The 15000-nt window shown below is 39.7% G+C and overlaps 1 protein-coding gene across 1 annotated transcript in view; it reads right to left on the bottom strand.

Annotated features, from left to right (window-relative positions):
- The window catches only part of LOC139755850 (glucagon receptor-like), an 86920-nt gene that overhangs the window by 71904 nt on the left and 16 nt on the right, over positions 1 to 15000 (bottom strand). The window contains exon 1 of the mRNA XM_071674467.1: positions 14545 to 15000. This exon is cut by the window's right edge and continues 16 nt beyond it. The gene's annotated coding sequence lies outside the window, so the exon portion shown is untranslated. The remainder of the gene's footprint in view (positions 1 to 14544) is intronic.

Raw genomic sequence — 15000 nt, 5'->3', positions numbered from 1 at the left:
TCTCATAGAATTAGAATCTAAATGACTAAATCTTGCTATTCTACTTTCGTGTAGTCTACAGCATACGTCAGAGTTGATATTTAGCAGGAAATTCTAATGCATCGCTCACGTCCACTCTGCAGCTGTCATGTGTAGTGCGCCGAAACCAATGCCTACTACTGAGGGTGAAAATGAAAAAGAAAATAAATCCTGATAAAATATTCCTATAAAATAGAGCGAGTAGGTCACACACACACACACACACACACACACACACACACACACACATACACATACACACACACACACAGACACGCACACACACACACACACACACACACACACACACATACACACACAGACGGAGTCGAACCCCAGCCACTCAGGGACGTGACCTACAAGACGAGGGGACGCCAGCCTCCTCCAGTGTAGTCATCTGGTGCCTTACTCCCGGACGCTGATGGAGGAGCAAGGGAGCGGAAATAGACAGCCAAGCGACGGGTCATGCTGCCTGCACACATACAACACGGCAGCAAAATGGAAAGATGAAATAAATGAAAACAGAAAACTAAAAAAGAAATTGAATCATTCATTTTTTTCCAGAGCGTGACATGATTTGAAATCTCTGTGAGAGAAGGAAATTTATATATACAGTATATATATATATATATATATATATATATATATATATATATATATATATATATATATATATATATATATATATATATATATATATATATATATATATATATATATATATATACATACAGTATGTATATGCAGTATATATAGTTTTTCTGTTTGACTGGTTGGATGGTTGTGACGGTTCTGGTTATGGTACTTGTTTGGTTGGTTGCTTGATAAGTTGTGCATCTGTTTCACAATTAGCTGCATGTGTAGCTAATCGACAGCTTTGTTGTTCGCTTGTTAGTCCCAAAGTGAATGATACGTTTTTCTCTTCGCTTGTTGGATGGTTAACACACAAGCTCGTTAAGACAATTACTTGTTTTGGCTGCGTGATTGGATGCTGATCCCTTGGTTGGGTGGTTACCTGGCTGGTAGGATGGTTGAATTTATGGTTGGTGTGGATGAGTGTGTGTCCCCACGTCTTTACCACTGACTTGCAGGAATGGCACTCTAGCGTCATCAAAGTTCTCTACCTTTTTTTCGTTTTTTGTCTTTTCAGGATTTAAGGCAACTGTCTCTGTAACTTGTGTGTGTGTGTGTGTGTGTGTGTGTGTGTGTGTGTGTGTGTGTGTGTGAGGACTTGATCGTTGCCTTACCTCATGACGTCGATAGAGTGCGGCTTTTAGAGTGTGAGCTATGATATATGTGAGTCTCTCTCTCTCTCTCTCTCTCTCTCTCTCTCTCTCTCTCTCTCTCTCTCTCTCTCTCTCTCTCTCTCTCTCTCTCTCTCTCTCTCTCTCTCTCTCTCTCTCTCTCTCTCTCTCTCTCTCTCTCTCTCTCTCTCTCTCTCTCTCTCTCTCTCTCTCTCCAAACATTTCCTCAAGAGTATCGGGAAGAGAGTAAAGAGTCACAGAAGGTACCTGGAGATCGCTGGCTCTCCCTCTTCCCTGGTGATGGTGTGGGTCCTGCTGGTAGAGTTTCCTTCTGTCTAGGCTCTGCTGCTGCCCCGTCTGTAGCACCCACGTCCGCAGCCCTAACAGGTCGGAGAATGATTTGTTGGACCGGGAGAGTTGGAGGCCATTAAGTAATTGTCTTCGTGTCCCAAGGTCCCAGGATCCCAGCGTCACAAAGTCCAGGATCTGAAGATCCCGAGGGTCTCTGATCCAATAGGTAAAAAGGGTTTACCGCTGATTGAACCTTGCTGAACCAGCTCTGGTTTTGCTATTTTCATCCTCTATCTTCACTTGCCATGCTTCCCTCCAGCCCACACTACGTCCCATGACCACTCCTGCGTCTGCCAGACACCTCCCTACCTCCTGTTCACCTGCCTCTACGAGACTCTCTGTCCTCATCACTTGGCCTCACTACAACCTGCCTCCCCCCCACAGTTCCTGCCATAATATCCTCTCACTGCTCCCTACTGTTCAGACCCCCTCTATGTTGCCGCACCTTTTCCCCTCGTCCCGTTCATATCCCCTCATTTCTCCCCCTCACTCCCTCATTATTTTTTCCTCGTCCAGCACAACATCTCTTCGTCCCTTTCATACGCCCATCATTTCCCCCCATGGCTTCCCAACAAGTCCCTCCCACCGTACATAAACCGGATGATCTTTTACAAAGACATGTAAAACTCGTGCGGTCACTAAAACCCTGATCTGCCATCCTTAACTCCATCTTTACTCACTTCCTGTCCCCTCTTCCTCCAACCTTCGTGTCTTATCCTCCTGCCTCTCCTCCTACTCCACCTTCCTCCTTCCTCCACAGCTACCCAAGACGCCCCGACAAGCCCACTCTCCTCAACCAATATAAAGTCAGTGTTAGCAGACCAAACATTATATAAAGACGGGTCGATGGTATCTTACCGTGCAACTGAAAACTCTCTACGGTTCATTAGTGAAACTATGAAAATTTGAGGCATGTATGCTTGTACAGATGTATATCCCCTTACACACAGAAACACACACAGACACAGACACACACAGAGACACGCACATACACACACACACACACACACGCGCACACACACACACACACACACACACACACACACACACACACACACACACACACACACACACACACACACACAAACATGATAAGAGGCTACACGAGTGTAGAGCACTCTCCCCCATGCTCTACAAACAGGTAATTACAAATAGATATTTATATACATAAGTAGGCAGCTTACGTACTTAGTGTGTTTCTTGTTGTGAATCATAGAGAATCCTCCAGTAACCTCACTTTCCCATTCTATGTTTTAGCAACTAAGGCACCAACGTGTACAACTCCGGCCTCTACAGAGACAGAGGAGAGACAGGAACGCACCACCACGAACGTATACACATCAAGTAGGTCAAGATCTTCATCATGTTGAAGCAACCAACATATCAGAGTCAGTGGTTAGCAAAGTGATACAGTCTAATGTATCGTTAGGAACACCAGTTAGACATAAACTACACCATAAGTGGTTATGCTAGGAGGGAACCCCAGCGACAGAGAACAGCAACAGACGCCAGCAGAAACCACCACAACCCCGTTCATTGACGACCCAACCTTGAGCTTACCTTAGATTGTGATATGGACATTCACATCCAGCTTTGATACATGTGACAATCTAAGCTTACAGTAACTCAAGACTTTTATCTTTTAATCATCTGTCAATTTTCTCCACTTCTACACATAGTAGCCTAGAGGTGCGTCCTTCGGCATCCATAGCACCATCCTCAGTAAGAACCCCATCCCATTTTCCATACCATAGATCTGTGTTCATCCCTACCTATACACACCCCAGGTATATGGTCAGGTAGAACGGGTCTCAATCTGGATCTGTGTCAGTGTTACCGAGGATCGCTTGGCGGACTGATGAGCTAACACATCCTGACCAAAGTCTTCGGCAGATCTGATGAAAATTCATATAAAAATCGCTGTTGCCATCCCTAAGAACCGAGCCCAAACGTGAGGGGACCAAGATCTCTTCCTATATGAGGAGTTAACTGAACATAACGTAAGCCAAGTGAAGACTTCCACCCTCAGCTTCGCTACAAACCCTTCGGAACATCGATAAAACTAGCTTTTGTTATGAGACTCAAACGCTACTTTCCGCACAGTGACTCTGAGATAGAACTTATGTTTCATTTTATCGCAGATTTCTGTCTATATTTCCTATAAAATCGATTTTTCTTCTACAACTACCAAGTTATTACATGTAAAGGAATAGGGAGAAAAAATGTATCATTATTTCTTTTTTCCTGCAGCCCAAAAACAACTCGCCAAAGTTCATCAGCAAATAATTAAAAGTTGAGACAAAAGACTGTCCCATAAGACGACTTGATCCCTTGTAAGATTAATGGGTTTGACCGCCACCAGGGAGAGACAGGTCTCTTTCTTCGGTACTCCTCAAACTTTCCTCGTTTATATATTTTTACCGTAACTAATGTCTTCTTATACACCCCAACGTTTTAAGTCTCTTGCCAAGAATATATCTTAAATCCTTCGTCTTGAATCTTAATGACAAGTTAATCTTAGCACAGAAAAGGCTTTTATATTCCTACCAGAGGAACTGGTTTATACCTATTGTGAATATGATGTGTATATATATATATATATATATATATATATATATATATATATATATATATATATATATATATATATATATATATATATATATATATATATATATATATATATATATATATATATATATATATATATTATGAACCTTGAACTTGACTGATTGTTAACATTGTGATGGGAGGCGGACCTTCCCTTCCCAGTAAATAAGTAATCACGATCCCTCCTGCTGGGTGAGCTGGCCAGTGTCCCGGCTGTCTGATAGTACTAAAGCTGAGCACGTGGAACCAGCAGTCGTCTAGGCCACCACAGACACACACAAGCAGACACACACACACACACACACACACACACACACACACACACACACACACACACACGACTAAATCTTGACCGAACCCTTCACATCTTCGTCCCGTCAGCTTCTTCTGTCGTCCCAGACGGTGCAGAACATGGATGGAAAGTTGACGATAATTGCCTATTAATAGCTGTGGATCTGTGGTATTACCCACGTTGCAATCATGGAGGAGCACAGAGCCTCTGAGGGTGTAGTGATGGTCCTCAGTGGGATCTGAAGCAGGTATTTAATTGCTAGTCGGCTGTGTCCACTAATTGGGCTTGATCGTCGCTATCTAGCAACTCTGTACGATGCTCTGAGGTCGTTAATACAAGACAAATATAGTCGACCCACCGCACTTTCCTGAGCAGGTCATAGATACAGTCATTAATGATATCGTATCCTATCTTTACACCGATAATACTGATCTCTAACTGTAATTCTGAGCTGATTATCAGAATTGATGCTTCAATCTTTTTTCAAACTCGCGTAAATCTATTTCTAATGCTCGAGCAGATCCCATGAAATGATGATTTACAACAGTGCCTTGGTTGTAGAATGACAGACACCATTTGTAAAACTTTCATGTCTTTGTCACAAGCATTCTTACAAAGACAGAATCTCAAAAACTTTTCACAAACAAAAATACTAAAACTTTTTTTCAAAACAAAAGTTTTCATTTCGGTTCCTCCTTTAAAATTTTCTACATGAGGTTTCCCGCTGTCTTCAAAGTCATTTCAGATATTTTCTGGTAACAGTGAATCATCAATCGGTATTTCTTTTTCATTCAAATGTATTTTCTTGTAATCGTCAAAGTTCTCATAATAATTTCATCACTGAAAACTTAATGTGTTTGACCCCAAGCATTCGTATTGACTTGCTCTGAGAATATTCACACAAATCCCGAAGATTTTCTGTTCTATTCCCCTCCCAAAGGTAGAATATGTCGAGGGGACTGATAAACATCGACTGTCGATCGTACAGAAGTCGAGTGATCATACATCCATCAGTGAGGTAACTGGTCACAATCAATGCATATTGTTCCATTTGCCTTCTGCAGCACGTGACATATTACTCATTGCTCGAATAAACTTGGAGTTCTGGCTCCTAGTATCTCACAGTTTTCATATGTGCATCTTATATTGGATTACCTCGGTGGATATCCAATCATATAATCACTACACTGAAGTCCTGTTTAATCTATAGACCCACATTATCATTAATCAGTGAATTATGTAATTCCTTTTACCATCTGTCGCCAGAGCAATAAGACCTCACGTGAAGTTTTACATATATAGTCGAGCAAGTTATCAAAGTAACTCACTTAAGTATTCACAGTTTGGGTGGAAGCCTCTTAGCTGACACTGATGTGGTATTGGGTTTGGATTCTTCTCACCCTTTGACTTCCAGGTGTACTCCACGGCCGATACCACCGAGAGAGTTCATGGTTTACCGATATAGCCGATAGGGATGGTCCAGAGCGATTGCCATGGTCAGTGCTTCAGCCCTGCCCCTTGAAACGATGTACGAGGAGAGAGAGAGAGAGAGAGAGAGAGAGAGAGAGAGAGAGAGAGAGAGAGAGAGAGAGAGAGAGAGAGAGAGAGAGAGAGAGAGAGAGAGAGATCAGTGTAGGATGCTTATGATGATTTTCGCTTTCCTTCCAGCCTATAACCACCAGCAGGGAGGACGCTGAGGGGAGTTGATGAGGGAGAAGATGTTTACGTCCAGCCAGGCTAGGGAGAGAGAGAGGCTCCGTCAGGTGCGTCTAGCACCATTACTCTCTCTCTCTCTCTCTCTCTCTCTCTCTCTCTCTCTCTCTCTCTCTCTCTCTCTCTCTCTCTCTCTCTCTCTCTCTCTCTCACGTGTGTGTGTGTATGTATGTGTGTGTGTGTATGTGCGCATGTGTGTGTGTGTGTGTGTGTGTGTGTGTGTGTGTGTGTGTGTGTGTGTGTGTGTGTGTGTGTGTGTATTTACATATTTGGACTGTTCAGAATTATAAGTTTATGCGTGATTAAGTTTCCATGTGGATGACTGTGTATACGAATGTGTGCCGTCGTATTTGGCCCTTTAAGTGCAGGGCTTTACCTCCGGAGCCGGTCATCTGCCTTAATGGACCGATATGTTAGGGGAAAAACGTTAGTAAACATTTAAACCTCGGCAGTACTTTAAATACTGTCGAATTATAAATATTTTCTTGATAAGAATATGAATATTTTTTTCATATTTATCCACAAAAAACACCCAGACAGACAGACAGACAGACAGACACACACACACACACACACACACACACACACACACACACACACACACACACACACACACACACTCAAACTCTCTAATTCCATAAGGCAAAGTTTTCCCTAGAAATGTTCCAGTAAAACTGGTCTGGGATACAAAGATTTCCCAGCACATCATGCTGGTGAGGAGCGCCATGGTCCTGAAGTGCTCTCTCTAAATGGATTTCCTTGCATGAGAACTCCAGGAGACGAGCTATTCACAGATTTATCTCTGTTGACAATATGTTCCAGTTTCCATTGTGTACAAGGCTGCCTGCATACCTGCTCCTGCTCACCCTCTCCGAAGATGGATCACGTGAATGGATTTTATTTGCTAGATTTTTGCGTAGGGTAATAGGTAATGCTGGTGTGAGAGAGAGAGAGAGAGAGAGAGAGAGAGAGAGAGAGAGAGAGAGAGAGAGAGAGAGAGAGAGAGAGAGAGAGAGAGAGAGAGAGAGAGAGAGAGAGAGAGAGAGAGAGAGAGAGAGAGAGAGAGAGAGTGTGTGTGTGTGTGTGTGTGTGTGTGTGTCTCATCCTAACATTTCATAGGATCATTCGAGTGTCAAACTTATGTTTCTTCTCTATGTATTCTTGGTTCAGGGTGTGTCCTGCGTAAAACGTTTTCATTCTGTATTCATATTGCTGCTCATTGTTCATACCACATAATATCCTGAAACATTGTCATTTCATTATTGTTATTATACCATGAAAGTCATGAAAGAATACCATATTTCAGACTTGTCTACTTTCGATGAACGCATTTCTCATGAACACATGACCCCCCCCCCTCACGTCAAGACCTGATGACCACATGACCCTCGGGTCATCCTGTGTCTGGAGTCCCGGGTAATGAGTACACCGGGTGAGTGCGGATGGATATCCTTCCCCTGCCGGATATTACAGGAATGAGGGTCATAGATGATCACATATGGCGCACCTCACAGCTCGTGTAACTTTGTACCACACTCGGGTGAGGGTGTGGTGGTGTACCACAGAGCTCCACCGCTATACACCAAAGCCTGAGCCTGGCACGGGCTCCTCTCTAACGAGAGGCTGTTCACAATGAAAGACCTGGAGAAATATTTCTCACTTTTTCCTACAAACTGGAGAAAAGAGTTTTCCTTTTTCTGTTAGTGGGAACCAAGTAAATCTTTCTCCGAATCTAATTTCTCTCTACCAAGACTTTCTGGCCTTGCATCACACGTACGATCTAACTCTTATTTCAAATATATTATTGTAGCAAAATACTCGTCATACTAGTTTAGAGAAGAAAAAGAAAAAAAAAATATTTTCTGTTTTCGAATAACGTTCAACAGAAGGAAATGAAGAAACAAACCATCTAAAACAGAGTTATATTCCTTCTAAACCTCACCTTTAATTTAAGGGTTTAAGTTGCGGCAATACTGCACGTGTTAAGGGTCTATGAAAGTGTGCCATTAAAACAGATAACGGGAAATCGCTGTGAAGGGGACTGAGAAATCTTGAGAGCCAGTTCAGAAGTATTAGTTTTCCGTTAAAGCCCCAGGGAAATATAAATTCTCGCTCCCTCCCCACACATATTTCTTCATTGGTTTCCCAAGTGTTATGAGAGAGAGAGAGAGAGAGAGAGAGAGAGAGAGAGAGAGAGAGAGAGAGAGAGAGAGAGAGAGAGAGAGAGAGAGAGAGAGAGAGAGAGAGAGAGAGAGAGAGAGAGAGAGAGAGAGAGAGAGAGAGAGAGAGAGAGAGAGAGAGAGAGAGAGTTTGGCCAGGTTTCCACGTCGAATGCTCTGTAACCCCATGACGCACCTCACAACACCTAAAAATAGGTTGCATGACTCAACCCTAGAGCCAAAGAAAAAATGCTCGCTTAATGCGTTTCATATTGATTCCTCCTGTTTATTCTCTCTCTCTCTCTCTCTCTCTCTCTCTCTCTCTCTCTCTCTCTCTCTCTCTCTCTCTCTCTCTCTCTCTCTCTCTCTCTCTCTCTCTCTCTCTCTCTCTCTCTCTCTCTCTCTCTCTCTCTCTCTCTCTCTCTCTTTCTCTCTCTCTCTCTCTCTCTAACGTCTTTTCCCAGAACTGTGTCACCAGCACAAGACAATATGCCTTAAAGCTGTTTCTCTCGGCCTCAGGAGGGGTTCTGCCTTCCCTGTACTCATCATATCTAAACATCACATTTAATATTCTCCTATAAGATAATTTCATAACGAAATGGAATTACAAAATTCTATATTCATCTGAAGTTTGCTTTCCTCTGGATGACTGCATAGGGACATTTACCTTCCAAGACACCATGTTAAATTTAATCATATAATTTAAGCCGATATATATATATATATATATATATATATATATATATATATATATATATATATATATATATATATATATATATATATATATATATATATATATATATATATATATATATATATATATATATATATATATATATATATATATATATATATATATATATATATATATATTTTTTTTTTTTTTTTTTTTTTTTTTTTTTTCCAAAAGAAGGAACAGAGGGGGCCAGGTGAGGATATTCCAAAAAAGGCCCAGTCCTCTGTTCCTAACGCTACCTCGCTAATGCGGGAAATGGCGAATAGTTTAAAAGAAAAAGAAAGATATATATATATATATATATATATATATATATATATATATATATATATATATATATATATATATATATATATATATATATATATATATATATATATATATATAAAGTTCACTGTTCACTGTACTTCAGCGGCGCACTGGACTTCACCGATAAAAGTGAATTTCTCAGTGAGACTATAAAAGTTCCCATTGTTCATTTCCGACTCCATTAATTGGTAATGAATCCTTGTTAGGGAATGAAAAATGTGTGAGAACATGAGAGAGAGAGAGAGAGAGAGAGAGAGAGAGAGAGAGAGAGAGAGAGAGAGAGAGAGAGAGAGAGAGAGAGAGAGAGAGAGAGAGAGTAGCTTTAACTTTCTGTTAGTTCTACTGGGATGATCTGATATCAATCCAGTCCTGATAATCTGATGTAAATCCCACCTTGATAATGTGGTACTCCTCCTACACTGATGAATCATGATGTGGGAGGGAGGGAGGAGGAGATGTCGACTGAGTACGTCTGTCAGTATGTTTGCTGCTCAGATATCGTGTGACGGCTGGAGAATTTTAAAGTCAGTCGCCAAATTTAGTATTCACGTCAATATAAGCATATCCTGCGAAGGGGGGGGGGGGATAGGCGCAGGGGTTTATCCCAGATGATGCTGAGGTGGGGGAGGGTGTGTGAGGTGTGGGGAGGGTGTGTTACGAACAGCCAGGGGTCAAGGTTCACCTGAGGTCACAAGGTCATGAACTAGACACGCGAGCAGTTGAGAAAGTAAGTGGACGACGGTTGGACATATCCGTAGAGTTATCTTCTAAAAATCTCTGATAATTATTGTTTGTGGAACGCTCTGTAGCGTTGAGTTGGCTCTTGTGTTAAAGTAAGGACTATCTTAAGTACCAGGGAAGGTACAGTAACCAGGGCAGGTACCAGAGGCACGACCACATGTACCAGGTACCAGGGTCTCAAGAGTAACATCTCCAGGTATCAAGATACAAATTTTGGCTAGCCGAGCACAAGAAGGCCATAGTGTCCGACCACCTTTGATTATATATATATATTACATATATATATATATATATATATATATATATATATATATATATATATATATATATATATATATATATATATATATATAATATATATATATATAAAAATGGGTATGTTTGAAGGAATAGTGGTTCCAACAATGTTGTATGGTTGCGAGGCGTGGGCTATGGATAGAGTTGTGCGCAGGAGGATGGATGTGCTGGAAATGAGATGTTTGAGGACAATGTGTGGTGTGAGGTGGTTTGATCGAGTGAGCAACGTAAGGGTAAGAGAGATGTGTGGAAATAAAAAGAGCGTGGTTGAGAGAGCAGAAGAGGGTGTTTTGAAGTGGTTTGGGCACATGGAGAGAATGAGTGAGGAAAGATTGACCAAGAGGATATATGTGTCGGAGGTGGAGGGAACGAGGAGAAGAGGGAGACCAAATTGGAGGTGGAAAGATGGAGTGAAAAAGATTTTGTGTGATCGGGGGCCTGAACATGCAGGAGGGTGAAAGGAGGGCAAGGAATAGAGTGAATTGGAGCGATGTGGTATACCGGGGTTGACGTGCTGTCAGTGGATTGAATCAAGGCATGTGAAGCGTCTGGGGTAAACCATGGAAAGCTGTGTAGGTATGTATATTTGCGTGTGTGGACGTATGTATATACATGTGTATGGGGGGGGTTGGGCCATTTCTTTCGTCTGTTTCCTTGCGCTACCTCGCAAACGCGGGAGACAGCGACAAAGTATAAAAAAAAAGAAAAAAAGAAAAAAAAAAATATATATATATATATATATATATATATATATATATATATATATATATATATATATATATATATATATATATATATATATATATATATATACATATATATATATATATATATATTTATCAAATCTGTCAGTCTTTAGCAAGGCCTGATAGGACCCCCACTAGCATTCCCCCAACCTAGATCCTCTTGACCAATAGGAAACAGGGAAGTAGATCTCACCCAGTGACGTCAAGCCTGCACACGATTGGCCGTGTTGGTGTGAATATGTCAGTCTCTCTTCATATGTTGAGGTGCAGGGATGTTGGTCCTGACCAATGTATCTCACGAGGCCGTGTTCGAGTCTTGAACAGGACAGCTGGCTCATAGGCAAACCAGATGTTCGTCCTTCCTATAGGACTGGTTGACGAATGAGAACCTAGCTTAAATTGGGATATATATATATATATATATATATATATATATATATATATATATATATATATATATATATATATATATATATATATATATATATATATATATATATATATATATATATATATATATATATATATATATATATATATATATATATATATATATATATATATATATATATATATATATATATATATATATATATATATATATATATATATATATATATATATATATATATATAATTTTCTACTTTCACTACACATATTTGTGAGTTTCTGATATCCTCCACAATCACAAATAATGTGTACGAAATAAAGAGAATCTGTGTCAAGATTAGAATCAGAAATACTGAACAAAAAACTCGGGCCTTAGCTAAAAACCTCCATCGCTTGCGAGCAAATGTCGTGTGTCTGACTCCAGCCTGCCACTCACCATCATGTTTACTGTACAGGAAAACGCTATGAAACGCATCTTCAACACACTCTCGATACACCTAAATATATTTTCCTCTCGACAAAGCCATCTTCACGTCACACTAAACCGCACATGAGCAATACTGGTAAATCTATCATACAACAATGCTCTACTGTTCACAGAATTACACTGTCATCCTGCGGCACCTTACGGAGGCCCCATACCGTAAGTAGATTTTCCCATAATTTTTCTAAGAAGCTTTTGGGAAGGATTTCTTCGTACCTTCTTCGCTTAGTGTGGAGGGCAGCTGAGGTATACCTTAACATCTTGATCTAACATCGAGAGAATGAACACCATATATATAGGAATCAATCCCGTGTCTAAGATGAGGATGCTCAACAATAAATGCAACAAAAGAATAAACTTTTTATCTTGAGAGAATCTGGCTTTCAATTACCTAACGAGAGCGAGCCGAGGAGAGATGTCAGAAGTATCTTTTCAAACTTAGTCAAACTTACGATTAGTGTCTTGTGGGTGATCCTTCCTTTAGCGTTGGCACTATTGCCTGTTTGTCTCTTAGGTTAGAAGTTGAATCCTAATGTGACCTTGATATAAACTGTGCTTTAATGTGAGGCTCATAATTATCTTGGAAGGGGCAACAAAATTTAGACTCGACTTTAAATGATCTCTTTATAGACGAGGTTTCCGTCCTGAACTGCATCCAAGAAAATATTTGTGGATATCCTTCGTCATTTAAGATAAATAGTAAAGTAAATGGATAAATTTTGTAGCGTGATTTTCTGAAGCAAAAATACATCTTAAAATCTTTTCGTGGCGTAAATTGAAAAATGGAACCAGAATTTTCTCGTTTTTCACATGTTTACGTTTACTTCTAAACAGTATACTCGCGCTGGTAAATATTCGGACTTGCAAGGAGATATGATCCAGTAAAAGGAGACTCACCCAGGGAATCTGTCCCACTGAAACAGGACTCACATAAGGCTTTATGCTGTTAACACAGAACTGACACCTGCTAGCGTTCCACTGACGCTGGATTCACGTCTGACTGTGTTCTAGGGAAAGGAGATTCACATGACAGTATGCACTTATTCTCCATTTGTGTTCGTCCTTCCAAGACACCAAAGCATTTGCCATTTGTTAAAAGTAAATGTCATGAATATATAGAAAGGAGAAATAGAACCGATCCACCCGGAATACTTCTGCAGGGTTTGGTATTATAAAGTATTGTGAAAAGAAAACAATTCATTATCGTCAAAAATGAGTATCGACTGAAGGCGCTGTGGGCGGTTCGAGTCTGCTGAGTGTATAGACATTATTCCTTCCCTGTAACATGGTCGACATTTCCGTTGTTTATGCAAGAAATTTAGGTGCAAATATTTCCACAAGGAAAGTTTTAAACCCGCGTAACATCAGGCGTCATATTTTCCAAATATATGAAATTTCTTTAACTTATAGTACGTAGGATTTATTTCAAGATATATGTTCCGTAACTTTTGATATATATATATATATATATATATATATATATATATATATATATATATATATATATATATATATATATATATATATATATATATATATATATATATATATATATATATATATATATATATATATATATATATATATATATATATAAAACATATACACATTAAACATGTTCTCTAGTTAACGTGTTTTCTTTTGACAGAGACACATCTTTCATAGGTTTTGTCGAAAGTGAAGGTAAACCGTTTGTAGAAATAACCCATCAGTAAGTTAATGGATCTCAGGAATCACCTTAACCCACAGATGAAGATAATAGAGTGTTGTCTAATATTCCCTCCCGTAGTTTCTGCCTGATGTAGTCTCGTATATTGACGAAAATGAGCAATTAGCGGATGGAGATATGTTTTGCTTCCCGTCACAACTCAAAGTCTGTCTGTCTGCGTTTACAGATAATGGTTTAAACTGTGTCAGTTTTGGGTAATCCCTGTGCGGTCTGTATGCCATAGATATAAGGAGTAGATGTTCTATGTAATGTTTTTCTTCAAAATTCTTCCTAGTGTTAGTACATAATGAGTGAGATATGATTATATTACTACAACTTTAAAAAAAAAAAACGTAAAAACTTAAAATCATCCACATCTCTTTCATCTACTCTGATCATAAAGTTCTCATTCATTTTGAAATTCAGGAGCAAAGGCTTTTAAATGTCCTCTCCACCTCTAATGAAACCTGCTAACTCTATTGAGCTGACTCCTTTGCAGTTATCATCAGTCAGTGAGTCTTACCTAAATCATCGATGAATAATACAGAATAGTTTCTACTACTGTATGTTCCACGGGAAAGAAAACTTTAATGCTCACGTAGGATGTATTTCATATATATATATATATATATATATATATATATATATATATATATATATATATATATATATATATATATATATATATATATATATATATATATATATATATATATAACGTTTACCTTTGACGATGTTCTCACCTGTAACGACTGTTGATCAGCAGCGATGCGTAAGTCTTCACACAGGTGTTGCAGGACGGTCAACGCAGACGATATACCCACTCCCCCTCACACTACCCACAGCCACACACCATAGAGTTCACTTGTGTCCAGACTTCACCGAGTTAAGAGTTAAATACCAACACCCTCACTAGCTTCTCATATTTCTACAAAATCTCCTTACATAGTCATCCCTCCAGTCACAGTAGTTCCAGGTACAGACATGTTAACTTTCAGCAGAGTCCTGAAAGAGTTAGTAACACTGTCGATTATTTTCTATACACCAAGTCACTGCAGTCTATGGTAACACTGCAACACCCGGGGAGATACTCCAACACACAACACAACACGAGAGACTTCGGGTGGCTAATGTGGCGCGTGTTGCTCTGCCTCCAGTGTGGCGGGCGAGGCTGCAGCAGCAGCAATAGCAGCTTCCAG

The sequence above is a fragment of the Panulirus ornatus genome, chromosome 20, assembly GCF_036320965.1.
Source record: "Panulirus ornatus isolate Po-2019 chromosome 20, ASM3632096v1, whole genome shotgun sequence".
Taxonomy (NCBI): Eukaryota; Metazoa; Arthropoda; class Malacostraca; order Decapoda; family Palinuridae; genus Panulirus; species Panulirus ornatus.
Note: the sequence above shows the minus strand (reverse complement) of the source record. Positions and strands in the feature narration are given on the sequence as shown.